We start from the raw sequence: 12,024 nt of genomic DNA, 5'->3' as shown, positions 1-12,024 counted from the left end.
CCTTAGGTGTCACTGGGGATACTAAATGTTTTTTAGCAGTTTTCCAAAAGACAGACAGCTGTTGAAAACTAAGTTTTGTAGCTTAATGTAGGTTTCAATTTTGTTTTTGTTTTTTTTAATTTTTGTGCAAGCGAATGGTTCTGATCTCTGTGCTGAAAATGTAGACTAGTGGCACTGTACTTGAAAACTGTACCTAGTAATTTTTTAGGAAAAGACAGAAATATTTTTGGATAAAAATCCAGGGGCATTTTAAGATGACAAGTCTCTGCCCTGTTTAAAAAAAAAAATCCCACAGGAGAAGAATATTGTAGAAGAGATTGAGCTATACAGTTTATGAAGGAGATGAGAAAACTTCCTATCTCTCCAGAAGTTAAAATGAGAGGTAAAAGTGCAGATTCAACAAGGTTTAATAACATCTATAGCCCAGTATCTATAGCTGGGCTCAGAACTGTGCTGTGCATTACTGCTCTGGGCCATCAGGGTCTGCTCTAAGGGAGCTGCTGCGGTGAGTGTGCCCCACACAGGAAACAATCCTGTAGAGCAGCAGGGAGGGTGTTACAAAGGCATGAGGGAAGCCATGAGGGGAACAAAAACAGCCTGCTGCTTCTGAGCTCTCTGAGACCCAGTAAAAGTTTAAAGTAATGATGGAGTCCAGGTATTGTCCAATAGTCTTTTTTGTTCCCTTTCAGCACGAGTGAAGTTGGCATGTCAAGATATTGTCATCTGTCCATCTGCTACACTCCATTTTCTCTACTTACTGTGTTGCTTTGGTTACTCAGTATTGCTAGAGGTCTGTGGAATGAAAACAGTATTGACACACATGATCACACTCTTTTCAATGATGTGTAGGATAAGTGTGCTTTGTGGCCTAAATGTGTCCTTCCTTCTTATGTCACTTGGAGCAGGGTTAGATAGAAATGTGGAATGATCGCACAGATCAAGGGTATCTACCCTCTGGGGAACAACTGATCTGTGCGATCATTCCACATTTCTTTGCATATTTGACTTCCCCAAAAGGCCTACCTTCTTCTAACCAAACCAAACCCATGGCTGACGTTACAGGACTTTGCAGGTAGTATGCTCTAGTCATAGTTGCCAGTGGAACAGCATTCAGAGGACTTCTTGGACTCCAAGGCGAAAGCTGTTTTGGGCTCCCAAATATTTGAAAAAGCACAGCATRCTGAATCAGACTGAAAGCTGTGTATCAGCCCCAGAAGGATTTAACACAGAAGAGTAGTTTTTCAGTGGTTCAGTTTTCTGTTTATTGTGGCTAGGGAGCTAAGACTCTTCCATATGGAAAAGAGAGCACCAGAGGGGATTTTCAGGGAACAGCAGCAGTGAGCCTGCTCTACAAAGGAAGGGGCCCCAGGACTCTGGATGACAGCCAGGTTGGCAGGACAGTGGCTTCACTGACAAAGGATGCAATACTACAGTTCCAAAGCAAGACAAGGAGAGCAGGTCCAGTGATTGTAACTGGGTTCAGCCAAGAGTTCAGTGGTCACTGGCAAAGTCTATACTGGTGGGGCAGGTCTGAGGTTAAGGCAAGAAATCAAGGCTTCAGGTCAGGGACAGGTCCAATGATGGCACCCAGGAGCAGCCATAATCCAGTGATGGCCAAACAGGTCTGTAGTGATGAGGCAGATCCAAGATCATGCCAGGAAGACAAGTCCATGGGTCAGGGTTTGTAGTGGTCCTAACTGGAAGACTATTGTACATCAAAGAGTTAGTGATCCACTTAACAGTTGACTTAAGTAGGTGCAGGACTGTGTTATGCTGTGCTATGCTGCACATATCACTTGGCCACAGGATAAACTTAGCCAGCTAATCATAATGGATTTGACCCCCCCCCCCACCTTGGCACCTGGCGATTACACCATTGACATATCCTTGTCTTTATCTTGAAGTGAGCAGCACGTTTTCAGATAAACATCCTTTTCTTGACAGTAGAAATGTTAGTTTACTTCTAAAGACATTCTGTAAAAACTCTAAAGACCACAATGCCAGTGAACCTCTCCACAGATGTTATCTACACAGCATGCCATGCCCTGAGCAGAGTTATGTCTAACGCTGCACAACTTGGAGTTCCCAGCAYCTAAAGGGATTTAAAACTACCTATGCTATCCCCTTTTTCCTTTTCATGTCATTTCCAATAAATGACATTTTAATCAATGCCTTACAGAGTCTGAGCGCCTTTCTTACTTGGATCCATAACAAACAGCTGCATCAGTGCATTACAGGGCCCTCTGACAGGTAATAAACATACAGAAAATGGAACCAGTTATGAAAGCCCTAGAACTGAAAATAGCCAGTGTCAAGTGCCCTGATGGCACCAATAGGCCTTAATGGTCCTGACAAGCCTCACCTGGGACCCCCACCCCCACCCTCTACCCACTGCGCAGGGGCTCCTTTTCAGCTCAGCCCTGGGCTCCCAGTCACTGCCTGAGCTACACTGTAGGTGTGCCTGTCTCCAGTTGTGTTCCAGCCCTGTCTCTGGGATGAACTTCTGACCCACGCTGTAGCCTTATCTCCAGCCCTGTCTCTGGCCCCATCTCCTGTTCCTCCTGACGGCTCCCTTGATGGACACCGGCCTGGTTCACCACTTGCTGTGTCTGGGGCTGTTGTCAGGGGACCCCGTTACCAGCACCTGGCTCTGTCCACCATGTTCAGACTCTGAAGGATGGCATCCCATCAGTGAGGGCACTACCTGTGCTGGGGTCACCCTTGGCTCCTGGCTCACCCTCTCTTGTAAAGCAGCCCTGTTCCCACTGCTCCCTGAGAGCCAGAGGCTGGGACAATAGAGAAGATTAAGATGATGTATCAGGTATGCCTGTGCCCTTTCTCACAGACTTCCCTGATCATCCTCTTTGGTCATGCTCTTTGGTCACAGTCAAGAGAGAGCACTCTGGGGGTAAATGCATTCCTGATACAGTTCAGTGCAGTGCTAGTGTACTTCCAGGCAGAAAATTTTAATGAATGGGAATCTCCAGAGAAACAGACACAGACAATGGGTTTTCCTTGTCCACAGGAATTTCATGGGAGTATGAGTTAAGGTAACTGGTGTGCTGGAGCCTTGCAGTGAGCAGTGGAAGGTAAAGTGGCAGGCATGGTGATATGAGCGGTGCTAGTCACAGGCTGCCACAAACACGCTTCTCTGTGGGGAGGGACCCTGCTAACTCACCTCCCGTATGGCACAGCCCAGGGACTAGCTGTGCCAACACCAGCAGCTACCTGCCCTGCAGCATGTGTACATTGGGCATAGGGGCCTGGTTGTCCATGCTGCCTCCTTAGGACCCAGTGAAGCAAAATCACTCAGGGCCTTACCCTGCCCGACAGCTGATCCCAGGGACTTGAGGGATGTTGGAGGGACTCTGCCATACCTCATGGTGACCAACAAAGGGGTTGCTCTGTGCCCTGGTCCAGACCCTGTATGGCAGCAGGCCCTGGGTGCTCTGTGCTGGCTGTTAAGCAAACACAGAGGATAGGTGCGAGACACTTGTGAGCAAGGTCTTTGTAAGTACCCTCCTTAAGGATCACAGAACAATTATGGTTGAAAGGGACCTCTGAAGGTCATCTGGGCATATCCATTGCTTAAGGCAGGCCCAACTAGATCAGGCTGCTCAGGGCCTTGTCCAGTAGTGTTCTGAATATCTCCAAGGATGGAGATTTCAGAGCCTCTTCAGGTACCTGAACTAGTGTTTTCCCACCTTTTTTGTGAAAAATATTTTCTGTATATCTAGTCAGATTTTCCAGTGCTGCAACCTGTCACTGTTGCAAGTTGTCCTTTTGCTGTGCATGTCCAAGACAAATCTGGTTCCTTCTTCTGTGACCCCCTTTCTCCTCCAATTAGAGATTTGAAGACAGCAGTCAGATCCCCCTTCAGCTGTCTCTTATCCTGGGTGAACAAGCCCAGTTCTCTCAGCCTCTCCTCACATGCCATGTGCTCCAGCCCTTGTGCTGGAGGCCTCTATGGCAGGCCCTCCTCTGCACTTGCTCTAGCTCATCAGTATCTCCCTTGTGTTGGGGGCCCAAAACTGGACACAGTGCTCCAGGTGACGTCTCACAAGTGCTGCTTAGAAGAAAATAATCACTTACCTCAATCAACTGTCTACACTTTTGCTGATGCAGCCCGGAATGTGGTTAACCCTCATTGCTGCAAGGACACTCTGCTGACTTGTATTCAATTTGTCATCCCCCAAGACCTTTTCTGCAAAGCTACTTCCTAGTCAGTGGATCCCATTTCTAAAGTGTTGCAAATAAATATTTCATTCCAGGTGCAAGCTTTAGCGCCTTTTTTTTGGCAAATTTCATGAGTTTTTCTGTTGGCCTATTCCTCCAGTTTGCTGAAATCACGTTGAACGGCAGTCTTAACCTGCAGCATGTTGACCCCTGCTCCAGCTTTGTACTGTATGTGAACTTGCTGAGAGTGTACACTGTCCCATTGTCCAGGTCATTAACAAAGATAATAACAGTATAAGATCTGCTATCAATCCCTGTTAGTAACTGGCTTCCAGTGGACTTTTTACCACTGATGACAACCTTTGAGCCCTGCAGTCCAGCTAATTTTCCACCCATCTTATTGTCTGCTTATATGGTCCATACCTCCCCAATTTGGCCACAGGGATACTCTGGGACAGCATGTTGAAGGCCTTGCTAAATCAAGGTGTACAGTATCTTCTGCTCTCCCCTTGTTTACTGAACTGGTCATCTCACTGTAGAAGAGAATGAGGTTTGTCAGGGGTGATTTGCCCTTGGTAAATACGTGCTGGCTTTTCCCAATCACCATTCTTTCATGAGCCTGGCAATGGCTTCCAGGAAGCTTTACTTCCCAGTGACTGAGATGACCTGTAGTTCCTTGAATTCTTCTCTCTTCCTACTCTCCTCCTCCATCTCCTCTGAAGAAGAGTCCCCTTTTCAAGTCATCAGAAACCTTCCCAATTACCATGACCTTTCCTTAGTCTTTATTTTGCTGTTATACCTTAAGAAGCTCTTCTTACTGCCTTTCCCATCCCTTGCCACTTTTCCCTCCAGCTGAACTTTTGATTTCCAAATTCAATCCCTTCATGCATGGGAAAAGCTACTCCTGCCAAGTAGATTGCCTGTTTCCACCTCCCGTACATTATCTTTTTGCATTTGAGCTCAGTCAGAATAAAAGAGTCTTCATAATCAGAGAAAGCCTGTGCATTATGCCAAAAGCAAGACATGTGGCATGTATGGCAGCAAATGAATAGCTCTGCATCTAGGGTGAGGCTAAAACTGATTCAGTCACAGTGAGGAAGATCTTCAGCTTCTGGGTCACATACTCCCATCCAACTTGCTGCTGCCCTGTGGGACAGGATCATTGAAAGTTATGCCATGAAGGCCACGTCAGACTATGTCTGATCAAATATCACTGAGGAAGCAATAAGAAATCATCAGCTGTACAATGAAGACAGAGACTATGATGTCAGGTAAAAGAGGGCCCAATATGGTTCATCCCAGTGAGAATCAAGAGCAAAGATATAAATACCTCTGTCAGCCTGTAAAAGAACAAGGTAGCGTTGCAGGCAACAATTCCAGTCTCTTCAGGATGGCACAGTGCTCCTGCAGGTGGGCTATGCCCCAGTCTGAAGGAGCTTGACCAGACAGCTCATTTGATTTGCACTGCGGAAGGGCCACAGTCCCAAAGAACAGCTGAGAGAGAAACCCTCATTGATAGCTACAGAACCAAGGTCTGTGAAGGCAATCCCCAAAACAGTCACTGGCAGTCTGTTGCCATCAGGGCAAGATGATTTCTCACATTCTCTTGGAATGGCTCCTTCTGCCCCTCATAGAAAGGAGGCTTCCAGAGGCACAGTGTGGACCAAAGACAAACACAAAACAATTAACGATTAACATGCTCCTTTGTACTGGCAAAACAGCAGGTGCAAGGATGAGAACAAAATTCTGAGTTCTTCATAGGTATTTGTGATTGGATGGGAGGCTTTGATCTGTGAGCTGACCTGAACTTCGTATCCTTTTGAGTGCCTTTTTTATTCTCAGGTGTCCAAGGCTCAGATATTCAAGAGTCTGTTGGTTTAGGGACAGCTCTACAATGAAATGCCTGGCAGAGCAAAGGGCGGCAGAGTCTTAGCTGACCTCTTTTCTGGGACAAGCATTGTCAAACAAGGATGTGTGACAGAACTGTTTGTACTGCTTTGCACAGCTGTGCTGGACAAGGCAATCCATTACCAGTTGTCCCAGGCAGCTTTTGAACTGCAGGAAGGTTTGTTTAATCTCTCCAGACTCCATGCCAAGCAGACTACACAAGACCAGTTGTATATTGATGACTCTACACGGATGGGATGTTCTGATCAAGTTCTTCATTTGCTCACGGAGTAATTTTGTTGCTTCTGCAGCTGGCCCAACATTAACCATCAGTTTGAACATAGAAAACCAAAAGCAAAACAGGCCTCTGAGTGAGAGGACAGCACTTTTTTCTCATCCACTAGCAAAGCTTAACTTCTTACCCTCCATGTCCATGAATATACCCAGGAAGCAGCTGTGGTTTTGTCAGTGATCACCTTGTCACACCATCACACTGCAAATATAACATAAAAATGATTCCAGAGGTATTTTTTCTACTCTGTGAATTTGACTTCTACATAGTGTCCTGGTTCTGGACCTGAATAACAGTTTTGTTTGCATTTGGCCTGCAGAGCTTTGTTTCATGAGACAGACAAAAGGCATATTTTATATTCAAGAAATGGTTGGTGGTTCAAAACAAAGCCAAAATCAGCAGTGTGATGGTATGACAAGGTGATCACTGACAAAACCGCAGCTGCTTCCTGGATTTATTTACAGGTACTAAAATAGAGGCCATCTGTGATGGACCTATGACTCAAGTCTGGACACTTTTGTGGTTCATATATGATAAAGTAAATCAAGGGAATGGGAATCACCGTTGCCTAGGAAAGGGGCTTGAGGTATGTTTGGAAAGTAGATTTCAGTACGGGTCACATCTTATATGCACCAATGGAAGACCAGTGTGGGAGAAGTCTTAATGAACATTCTGTGAACACAAAGTTGTTCTGAGTGTCACCGAAATCAGCAGTAAAACTCCTTAACACAATGTAGTATTAAGAAGCAGGCATTCTCTTTATTACAGTGCCGGATGCACAGGGGATCGTTCCACCCAACGTGCACACCGTGTGTCACATCATCTAAAGTTTATATTGCTCTATCACATACATATGCATTAAATTTCCTGGAATGATTATATATATTCATTCTATTCCCTAGAACAATTATTGCATTTACATAATCATTATGCATGTGGTCTGAGTCTCCAGGGGTCTTCTGTGGGGGTCTCTGGTGGTCTCTGGTGGTCCCTAGTGGTCTCTGAAGAGGTGCCTCTCAGTGTCTGCCCATGAACTCTGAGCTCCTTTTTCCATACATGGTCTCAACCTGGCTCGCTTCCTTGTTTGAGAAAGCTATCTCGGTCCTAATCTTGGCTCCAACTGGCTTCTGCTGGTTTATCTGTACTTTCTCAGGATGTATCAGTCACAGCTGCAAGACCTGTGCCCTTGGGTATGTTGTCTGAGGCTCCTGTTGAGACTCCTTCTTGTCTGAGCTGGTAACGGTTCCCCCATTCCCCCCACCCCTTTGAGACTCTTTCTTGTCTGAGGCCTTTTGGTAACATGAGCAGATAAAGATAAAGATGTGATAAAGATAAAGATAAAGAGATAAAGAATGAAGACTGTGCCATAGATCTGAAGGTCACTACGAACAGTGTGAGAAAAGGGCTTATTAAGCGTAGACACATCTGCCCACTTTGGTATGTCCTCTTTAACCTTGTCATCTTCATCTTTGAAGGACTCCCAATAACCATTATTTTAAAGACATGTATAAGGGCTGTAGCTTAAAAGCAAAGCAAGGTGGGATACACTCTTAGTGATTCTCAGGGTCCAGGCATACATCCCAGCATTTTACTATACACCAGATATTCTTTTAGCCACCTGGTACTGGAAGGCACTTCTGCCTCTCCTGATCTCTGTGGTGACCACCTCACTTCCAGAGCTACACAAACAAAATGGACACCAGCTCTGCTGCTGGATACAAAAGAGGCAATGTAGGTACTTGTTAAAGTGTTCAGTGCTCTGGCCCACGGGTACACCATACAATTGGGTGAGAAATGTCCTGTTGTTATTCACCACTTTTAAGACAGGTTTTGGTGGAGTGTTAATAACAGTACTTATTCATAACACCCAAAAGAGGCAACACACTAAACAATATTCATAAAAGAAGTAAGTAATAAAAAAAGAGAAAGCTTAATTATTTATAACAGGGTTATTTTGCAAACACCATGCCCTTACTCAGCTGAGCTGGTGTCTGCTAAGATAAGATAGTTCACAGTTTAGGCCTTTATGGATAACTTGCCCCTGAGGCTGAGAGTCTCATAAAACAGAAGTTATTCAGGATTGTCCATCTCACAACTCTCCTGGAGAGGTTTCATAAAAAACACACCACTGTGTCCTTCTAGTTTCACGAGACTTGCTAACCCTTACAGCTGACCCCACTTTTGAATGCAGTGGAGGGTGAGCCAGGAGCTTAGGTACTGGCCGAGCTGCCCAGTCCCCTGGGTGTAACCATGTGATGTTCTCAGACCAGAGTGCCAGACAGATGAAAATTCTGACACTAAAACTGATTCTACTGTCTTCTTCTCCAGGAGATCTTTGGCCATTCTCATCTATGGTAGCACTATCTCATTGTCTTAGAGACAGAAGTATTTCTTTTGAGGCCAGATGCCTTCCCTGGCACCTGGATGGCTGGTAAACAGTTCCTTGACTCTGTGAAAAACTGCCCCTCTTCTTCTTGGTACTTCACTAGGATGTTTCTGTGTGACAGAACCTCCTGGTCTACATCAATCTGCATATTAACAAACAGACACAAAAAGCTAAATAGGGTACATGTACACAACTTATTTATTTATTTATTTATTTTATGATACCAGATGGTGTATTAACTACTTGTCGGTTACCCATGCACCTGGGGAGACTTATTACCCTTCCCCTTTCTCCATCATCAGGCTGATATATATTTTATAGGTAGAAAGAATGCTTTCTGAGAACCACATCTATCATTAGAATGAACAGACCATCTTTTTATGCTTTCTTAGGGGCTGAAATAGAAGTAGCAGACTTCAAGATTAAAAAAAAAAAGCGAGAAGAATTATTCTGTGCTTAAATGTAGATATGTATCTGTCAGCTTAGCTGTGAGGAAAGAAAAATTAAACCAAAACAGGAAACTCAGTTGACACCTGAGCACAGCTAACAGAGGCAGCGAACAGGTGCAGCAGTTTGCACAGCAGTTCATGCAGAAGGGTGCAAAGAAGGGGCCTTCGTCTCCAGTCACAGTAGTGTACACTTCCTCAAATATGGTTATGACATGCTGCAGAGCATATTCCCCAGTAGCCATTGGAGTCGCAACATCTGCTGTGTCGGAGGCTTCCACCCAGACAGACCTTCTGATGGTGATGCAGCTCTGCAGGTCTCAGGCTGCAGTAGTGCCTGGGACCTCTCCGTGAGGCTGGGGCTGACAGTCAACTTTTCTGCAGAAGATGTGCTGTTGTTGACGAGTTGTGTCAACAGAGAAAGGAGTTATGGGAGGAAATAAGCAGGTTGCATAGCATCCAAGAAGATGAGTGTGAGATGATAGGATATTCTCAGAGACCCTACAGCTTCAAGAGTCTCAACCCTCCACAGGGTTGAGCAGTGGAGCAGTGGAGATGCAGGTGGGCTCTGTGCCATGTGGAATGGTAAGTCATAACTCTGTAGAAGATGAAGGCTGGAAACTGATCACTTCTCATATGAGCAGAAAGGCTCTTGCTCCTCCTGAAGACTTGCAGTTGATGAACAGGTTCAGTGCCCTTCAAGCTGAGGAGGAGCTGGGCATAGCTTCAAGTGAAGCAACGGGACCGACAGAACCTGTGTCATGCAGGAAAACCCAGAAGAAGCGGAGAGTGATTGTAGTGGGTGACTCCCTGCTGCAGGGGACAGAAGCACCCATCTACCAACCTGACCTCTTGTCTAGAGAGGTTTGCTGTCTGCCAGGGGCTCGGATCTGAGTTGTCATGGAAAGACTGCCAAAGTTTGTCCACCCATCTGACTACTACCCCCTGCTGCTTTTCCACATGGGCACCAATGATACTCTCAAGGGCAACTTGGAAAATATCAAACAGGATTACAGAGCTCTGGGGAGGGTGGTCATGGGTGTGGGGGCCCAGCTCATTTTCTCCTCAATCCTGCCAGTGAGGGGGAAGGATGGGAGGAGGAGTAGACAGATACTTCAAATAAACAACTAGCTGTGCAGCTGGTGTTGGCAACAGGATTTTGGTTTCTATGACCATGGGATCCTGTTTGAAGACTGACAACTGGTTGGGAGAGATGGAATCCACCTCACTAAATGGGCCACACACATCTTTGCCAACAGGCTGGTCAACCTGATAAGGAAGGCTTTAAACTAGGAAAGATGGGAAAAGGGGAGAGTTATAGAGACCATGCAGTCAGCAAAACAGGGCTCAAGTGGGGATATCTCAAGCAATTGCATGCAGCTAAGGAAGTACCTATAAGACAAGACTATGGGGAAACCTCTTATACCCCCCTTCTGGGAAATCAGTATGCTTGGATACCACTCTGAAGTGTCTGAAGTGCCTGTACACCAATGCACACAGCATGGGGAATAAACAGGATGAATTAGAGATCTGTTGAAGTTGCAGGGCTATGATCTCATTGCGATTACAAAGACATGGTGGGATAGCTTGCATGACTGGAATGCTGCCATGGATGGCTACACACTTTTTAGGAAGGACAGACCAGGAAGGTGAGGAGGAGGAGTTGGCCTTTATGTGAGAGAGCAACAGGAATGTATTGAGCTCTACCTAGGGGTGGATGATGAGTGGGTTGAGAGCTTATGGGTAAGGATTAAGGGGCAGACTAATATGGGTGATACTGTTGTGGGTGTTTGCTACAGGCTACCTGATCAGGAAGAGGAAGTAGATGAGGCCTTCCACAGACAGCTGGAAGTAGCCTCATGATCACAGGCCCTGGTTCTCATGGGGGACTTCAACCACCCTGATATCTGCTGGAGGAACAACACAGCAAGGCATAAACAATTCAGGAGGTTTCTGGAGAGCATTGATGATAACTTTCTGATAGAGGAGCCAATGAGAAGAGATGCTCTGCTGGATCCTTGCACCTATGAACAAATGAGGACCTATGAATAAACAAGGAAGGGCTGGTTGGAGATGTGAAGGCTGGGGGCAACCTTGGCTGCAGTGACCATGAGATGGTGGAGTTCAGGATCCTGAGAGGAGGAAACAGGGCAAAGAGCATAACAACCCTGGAGTTTAGGAGAGCAAACTTTGGCCTCTTCAGGGACCTGCTTGGAAGAATCTCATGGGATAGGGTCCTAGAAGGAAGAGGGGTCCAAGAGAGCTGGTTGATATTTAAGGATCACTTCCTTCAAGCTCAAGAACGATACATCCCAATGAGCAAGAAGTCAAGCAAAGGGGGCAGGAGACTGGCATGGGTGAACAAGGAGCTCCTGGCAAAACTCAAACAGAAAAAGAAAGCGTACAGAAGGTGAAAGCAGGGACAGGCCACTTGGGAGGAATATAGGGATATCATCCAAGTATGCAGGGATGGGACTAGGATGGCTAAGACCCATGTGGAGTTGAATGTGGCAAGGAATGTCAAGGACAGTGAGAAGGGCTTTTTTAAATACATCAGCTGCAAAAGGAAGACTAGGGAGAATGTGGGCTTGCTGTTGAATGGGGTAGGGGCCCTGGTGACAAAGGATACAGAGAAGGCAGAGGTATTGAATGCTGCCTTTGTTTCAGTCTTTACTGGAAGACCAATCCTCAGGAATCCCAGGCCCTGGAGACCAGGCAGAAAGTCTGGAGAAAGGAAGACTTTCCCTTGGTTGAGGAGGATTGTGTTAAAGATCATTTAAGCAGACTGGACATACACAGGTTCATTGGCCCTGATGGGATGCACCCATGAGTGCTGA

The sequence above is a fragment of the Apteryx rowi genome, unplaced genomic scaffold, assembly GCF_003343035.1.
Source record: "Apteryx rowi isolate R43461 unplaced genomic scaffold, aptRow1 scaffold_437, whole genome shotgun sequence".
Taxonomy (NCBI): Eukaryota; Metazoa; Chordata; class Aves; order Apterygiformes; family Apterygidae; genus Apteryx; species Apteryx rowi.
This window is presented reverse-complemented; position numbering follows the sequence as displayed.